Raw genomic sequence first — 7,823 nt, forward strand, 5'->3', positions numbered from 1 at the left:
CAGGTAAACTATTATTCTACTGAGCTATCCCCCAGCCCCTTCAATTTTTGAATTAGTGTTAAATACTAATGTAGTACACCAATGTCTGTTTTTAAAAAATACCAGTAAAATAAAGGTAATACATCCTTTGATTATTATCTATTTTGATTCCTTTAAGCTTTTCAAGATAAAATGTGTTATTTATAATTTCCACATGTTTTCATTTTAAAACTTAATATAAATATGCACACATATATCCATGTTCGTATATGGAAGATTCACTTATTTTCAAACATTAATTTTCATCTGTGGTCAGAACTACAAAATTTTATTCAATCTTTTCTCTCACTGATGGACAGCCAGGCTAAGGTCTTTAAGTTGACTGATCAAAATGCCACCACCAACAACAAAACACTCAGCAGAATTATGACTAAACCATCTACTCAATGAAATATAGATCACAAGAAATCAGGATAATTTTAGAGTTTCAATGCAAAGACAAAGTCATGTAAAAGATCTCCTTAAAAGAAGGTAGTTTTTGTTTTGGATGATAGGTAGCCTTCCCTGAGTCAGGACACTGATGCTTATTTGTAAATCTATTAATCTGGGAGCCTGTGGCAGAATTCCAAATTCCAGCCACTCTAGGCAGCATAATGACTTAGCAAGATCCTGTTTCAAAGTAAAAACTAGATGATAGGCTGGGGGTATAGTACAATGCAAAGGCCCAGGGCTTTGTATCTGCAGGACTTCAAAAAAGAAAGAGAGAGAGAGACAGAGACAGAGAGAGAGAGAGAGAGAGAGAGAGAGAGAGAGAGAGAGAGAGAGAGAGAGAGAAATACAAAATAGAATAAGGTTCAGTGTGAAACTGGGTACAATCTTCAGCACCATAAAAAAAATATCATATGCAGAAATAGCCTATTTATATTTTCATGCTTTTCATTTACAGGATATTTATATAATAATTACTTTGTGCCAGGCACTGTTCGAGGTTCTTTACAAATATTAACCCTAAAAGCCACCCAAAGTTTATATTTGTGTTGTTCAGATAAACAATGTACCTCTAGACTTTTTTAATTAAGAAATAACTGAACATACAGTACGGCTGCCCAAAGAATGGATTGCATAATTTAAAAGCATAAAGCCCAATTTAGACTTCATCTTTTTTAAATCTGTCGTTTCTTAGACTTAAAAATTTTCAAAGATGACACATGTTAGCTGATTTATTTCTTTGATGTCTTAGTCATATTTTATATTTGTGTTTATCCAGTAAAGATGTGTAGCTTTGCCAATCAGACCCTGGGAATTATAGCTTAAACAAACATGAATGTTGGCTCAAAAACATGTCAAGTGGAATTACTACCTGAAGTTTGTTCTAATTCATTTATCAATCCATAAAGTTCTGACAAGTATGGCATGATGATAAGAACTGAATGTAAATCCTAACAAAGCTGGAGGTAGGCTAATCAGTATTTCTATATTTAAATTGTCAACAAGCTCTTTATTAAAAGAGAGCAAATCAGAGCAGGAACTTGATAGACACTTTTCAATGACAAGAAGGGAAAGAGACAATTTATTTATTATCTAAATATGTAATGTAATCTAACTTTGATTTCAAAAGCGTATATGCACACCACTTGTTTCTACAAAAGATATTTGTATTTTTGGTGCTAAGATGAATATCATGATTTTATGACACATATTTTATCAGTAATAAAGGAAACTTTCAAATACCTTTTGAAATACTTCAGTTCTTCCAGAATATAAATAATGTTCTACATTAACATTAATTTAAACATACATATTAGTGGTAGAATTCATAAATCACAAGTGCAGAAAAAAGAACATGGAATCATAAATTTGACACATTTTACATTAAATAGATATATCAACCATTAAAATAAATGTATCTTTCACTGAGAAAATAGATCAAAATCAAATCTAATAGTTCACTTACCAAATCAGACATCTACTATTGAATCATTACTTATTGAATACTGAAAAAGATACATCATCTATCATATCAAATACCTTCTATAGTAAATCAACCCACTATCTGGTTCAAAACTGTCTTCTACTAAATTAAAAAAACTACCCAATAAGTCAAGGCAATATTGCATCAAAGAATTTCATTTAAAATAAATATAGTGTATCATCAGACAGCCTGTGTAATACCAAAAGAATCACTTATTAAGAGAATGATATGTCTTTAGCTATTTAACACTTTCAAATATGTCCTCTGAAACAGTAAAAATAATTCATTTAGATTGATTTTATTATAATTTTTAAAAATATTTTCTAAGCAAATGTTTAGATGCTTATAAAATAAGTGTGTATCCTTAAATAAATAATAAGCAAATGTTTGAGATGCTTATAAAATAAGTGTGTATCCTTAAATGGTTCTAATATGTAAACAGTCAGTTAATTTCACTTCAATTTTTCTGTTCCATTTTAATTTTAATTTTAAGGTTTTTTTTTATTTTATGGACACATAGTTTTACACATCTTGGGGTAAAATATAATATTTTGACATATGTATACATTGTGTAATATGCAAAGCAGGGTCATAAATATATCCATTACCTTAAATACTTACCCCTTCTTTGTGGAGAGAGCTTCCCATAGCCACTCTTCTAGCTAGCTCTGCTGAAATATGCTATATGTTATCGTTAGCCACAATCACCCTATTCTGCAGTTAAGCACCACAGCCTACCTACCCGTAAACTCATATTCATTTTTCGACCTCTCGTTTCTCCTCCATTTCCTCTCCCCAGCTGCAGGAATCACTACTGTGGTCTCTCCTGTTCACATGCTTTAACTGCACATGTGAATGTCATCATGTGCTCTTACCTTTCTTGGTTGGACTTACTTCACCGAATGTAACATCTTCCAGGTCTGTCCATGTGGTCAATGTGCATGGTTTCATTCATTTGATGGCGGAATAAACCCACTTGTATGGTTGCATGGGGCATACAGAGCACACTGTCTTTACTCACTGAGTCTTTGACAGACGTATAGGCTGATAGCATCATGTGAACGATGCTGCCATGAACACTGACATATGGATGTGCCCTCGACACACTGATTTCATACCCTGATAACACAGGCAAAGTAATGAGATTTCGGAGTCAGGTGGTGGCATTTCTGTCCCTTAATTCTGAGATGCCTCCACACTCTTTTCCATGGTGGTTGCCCTCTTACACACCACAGCAGCATGCAAAGGTTTATTTCTCCACATTCTCATGGAGACTTCTCATCAATTGTCTTTTTAAAAAAAATTATTTATTTTAATGAGGAAAAAAAGGTAAAATAGCAAAGACACAGTTTCATTTCAGCAGGCTAGAAAGACTGTTGCAATAATTAGCACATTGCCTATTGTTGTCTTTTAGTAATTCAGAGGATAAGATGCAGACATGACATCCTCTCTAAACAATATTAGTACAAACCTTTTTTCTCATTAACCTAAGAGAAAGTAGTTGTATATCTTATCTTGTACATACATATATATATTTTCCCCTACAAACTGTCCTTTATTTATATCCCCCTTTTTTGTTTTGTTTTGTCAGAGATGGGTGTTTCACTGCTGTTAGAGATGCTGTATTTGGACAAATCTTCAAAGGACCTTTGCATACTTGGTGCCAGTCCAAATATTTTAGGTGCTTGTATCTGTGAACTAAGCAACTACGTTGTGGACAGCAACGTATAATACTAAAACCATACTTAAAACACTTGTCATTTTGGTCTTCTAAATGTGTACTGTTTCTAATGTCACATAAATTATTGCTATACTCACTTTAAAGTAAATACATATTTAAAAAGGTAATAAAAGTAAATGAGGGACAAGAAAGGCAAAATGTTTTTTGTAGAAGGATTGTACTGCTACAATGTTGTATATGGTTTGATTTCTAAATTTCTGAATTAAAATGTGTAATTGTTTTTTTAATATTCCATAGGGATTTAAATTTTAGCACATCTATGGTTGTTGGCAAAGAGCAGTTTCATTTTATGTCTAAGGTATGTGATATTCAGACAGATAGTGATGTTGAGCTTAACTGCCTCTGTTACAGGATCATCAGTTGTCTTTTTGGTAACAGCCATGTTAACTGGAGCAATGCACAAAGTGTGACAGGTTTGGGGAAGGTGAGGTTGTTGCTTTGGTGTTATTTGTTGCTTACTTATGTGGTTTGAAAGCACTGAGAACCAGGAAGGGTGAATCACCTCTCTGCATCTCCCCACCACCTTTTTTCAAATACAAGCAGGAAGTTTGAATACCTCAAGTCTTCTGCATCACCTTTCACCCAAGGGTGTCTTGGGTAGACTTCAAACTCTGGAAATAGGCAATTGAACAACAGCAAAACATCCTGAATTTCCAGTTTTCTATAAACTTAATGTGAGACATTTTCTCTAATCTATAGTAGAAAACACTTATTCTGGTTCAGTTCTACATAGTTCCTTATAAGTAATTTTATTAGACTTATTTTAGTGCAGATTGGTCTTCCTTTCAATGGCAGAAGCATTATGCACTAAATCTAATGGAGCAGATTTATCTGAAAAATTTTAACAGAAAACTTCTCATTATAAAAATCACAGTTACACAGATTATGCATTTGTCTAAGAAATTGATACATGTACTCATTGAACTGTCAGGTATAAAGATAAATAAATTCCTAGAAATTCAATTTATAACTATTACCAATATTTTGTTCCCTAAAACATATTCATAACAGGTAAATGAGGTAATTCACAGATTATCATATTTATTTGTTTGTCTGGTAAGTTCAAATTCAAATAATTGTCTTAATTTAAAGTAGGAAATTCTAATAGAATTTTGACTAGTTTTATGAAAAAATAATTATTTGCTATTTCTTCATCCATATTTTCTTCAGCAACAAGTACCTACAACTGACAGTGGGACTAAGCATATATTTTTGTGACAGGGTCTCTGCTGCAGGTGTGAACTCTATTTTCCCCCATAATCATAACCTTATTCACTAACAAGCTTTTTCCAATTTAGAAATTGAATGCCCCTCAAGCATCTTACATTTCTTATTTTTCCTTGTTTATGTTGTATACTTGCCCATTGTAAGCCCAAAATGAAAATTCCAGCTATAAGGCCTACTGTTCACTAAATAATTTTTACAGCTCTTATGTTTCTAATGTTGTTTTGAGTTGGTATGGATGAAATCTACCTTCTTTCCCCGCCCAACTTTTTCTCTTTCTAAGATCACTGAAATACCCAAGAAGGCTTTAGTGAGTAGGCAAGTACATTGTAATATATTAATATTGTACAATGTCGGCAGGGATATGTATTCAGTAAGTAGAGACACATACATGTGGAATTTAATACTTGTGGACTCAATATGTGGGAAGAAGAGAGAACATGTGAAGAAAAATTTGTAGATTTAAAAATATTGCAGTTTTATGAATAAACTAGTTCGAAGAACAAGTAAAAGTTAATAGTTAAGATGATCTTGTGAATATGTGAAGACTAGTTATTAGATAAAAATAACCACTAGATTAGGCTTGTAGATGACAAAATTGAATAAAAATACAACTGCTTTATTGTTGCATCAATGTGAATTCATACGTGTGTCCATTCTCTGTTCTCCACGTGCACCACTACATCAATCACATCCTAAATAATAACGTAAAAACCTTGATTTTTCACTAGAAATATAACTACTCTACTATTTGTTTTGAAATATCCTTGCCTGGTTAAGGGATGAAAATAGATTGTAAGTCATTTATGAGTTAGTCAATAAGACCAGCCTGCCCTTATTGTCAGCTATTTATAAATGTGGCCCAAACATGTTTATTACTGATCAGCAGTTTCTCATTATTGCTCTGTCTCTGTCAATATGGACATTGATTAATTGTAATTGAAGTTTTACCCAGCATAAATTGATTAGAATGTAAAGTAACAAGAATTGTACAAGATGTCAAAAAGAAAGAACAATTCCAAAGAATACTTAGAGGATATTCTGTCCACTCAGGGGAGGGGACATGGGCCACCTGGGCCAGCAGAGTAGAGAGAAGGAAACAGTACTACTCTAGTTTACAAATAAAACAATTAAAAGCAAGTTTCAATTTCCATATTGTGTGTATTCCAGATTTAATTTTATACAGAAGTTATAAAGAAAACATAACATGGGTCTGGGGATGTAGGTCAGTGGTCTAAGCACCTGCCTGGCAAGAGCAAGGATCTGGGTTTGATTCCTGGTACCACATGCCATGCTAGCCCTGGAACACTGGGTGTAGAGTGCTGATCACTGAAACAGGGTGTGGTGGTGCATACCTGTAATCCCAGAGATGGGGAGGTTGTGACAGGAGTATAAGTACAAGTCTGAGCTACATAGAGAGACTGTGCCAAATATATAAGCAAATAGAAGATTTTTTGAAAAAATATTTTTTAAAAAAAGAAAATATGACATGATTCAAAAGGTTTTATATTAATCTTGAAGTTTTCAGTGGTCTTTATTTTGACAAGTTTATGCAATACTTTAGTAATGCCCACATCTGATTTCACAACTTTTTCTATCAGTTATACAGAATTTTAAAAAAATCATAAGCATCTTATAAAAGTTCTCTTTATTCTCCAACTATAATTATTCAACCTTACATAAGATGTGGTGTCACCTGATGATTTCTAGGAAGGAATTTCTGTGACTTTTCTGAGAAGCACGTGCCATTTCAGCTATTTCAAGTCAGTAAACCTGGGGGTGTACTTGTGCTGTGGTTGATAGCATCCCCTCTAAACACCCGCATTGGAAACCTAATCTCTAATGCAATACTCGTGATTCATCTGGCCCAATGACAGGCCATGAGGCTGGCCATAAGGAGTCTGCCTTGAAAGGTGAACGTTCTTATCACACAAGAACTTGGATTGGGAGCATGCAACTTGATACCTTGTTCAAAACAAACAGCCAAGTTCATCTCCCTGCATGTCCTCCCTACAGTAATTAATTTCCAGGTTATAATACAGCAAAAAGGCCTCCTCAGATGTTGGCACCTTAATCTCAAAATCCTCACCTCCAGTACTGTGAACTAATAAATTTCTACTCATTTTAAGTCACTTACCTTGTTGCATTCCCCTGAAGTAGCACAGATGGGCTAAGACAACCAAATTCAAGATTCAGCTCAAACCTTAGTGGAAGAACATAAATGACATTGTTTTTGCCCTCAAACATATAATAGTCTGCCCCAAAAGAAACTTTGTATTTTGTTCTCATTCACAAATTTATCATACAAGACTAGGAGAGGGCTATGCTGCGCTTGCTGGACCAACTACTGGTCCCAGCACAGGCGCATCGTGGGTAAGACCCTCTTCCACACCCTTGGGACGCCCCCCACCACTCCACAGCACCTCGCCCACCCCGCCCGCTGAGTAGGAATTTTTGCCGCGTTCCAGGAACCCCCAGACCCAGTCCTAGCCCAGATCCAGTGAGTGTGTGGGAGACTTTCCCGCTACTCTGCTCCGACGGGACCAAATACTGGTCCCAGCCCAGACATGGCCTAGGTGAGACCCTCTTTCACCCCCTTGGGATGCCCCCCACCACTCCACAGCACATCCCCCGCCCCACCTGCCGAGTACGTATTTCTGCCTCATTCCGGGAACTCCCAAACCCAGTCCTAGCCCAGACCAAGTAAGTGTGTGGAAGAGCTGCTTCTCCCACCTACTCTACCTTGTCCCCTCCAGGCTCAACTCAGGCCTGGCATACAGACCTAGGGTATAACCCTGCAGCTGCAATCCCTGCAGAGAGTATAGAGGATAGAACCACTCAGCTAGTCCAGGAGCAGAAAATCTTGCCAGAGGGGCACAACAGGTTCACCCTCAAGGGCAGCAGCAG

The sequence above is a fragment of the Octodon degus genome, unplaced genomic scaffold (genome assembly GCF_000260255.1).
Source record: "Octodon degus isolate 3935 unplaced genomic scaffold, OctDeg1.0 scaffold00085, whole genome shotgun sequence".
NCBI lineage: Eukaryota > Metazoa > Chordata > Mammalia > Rodentia > Octodontidae > Octodon > Octodon degus.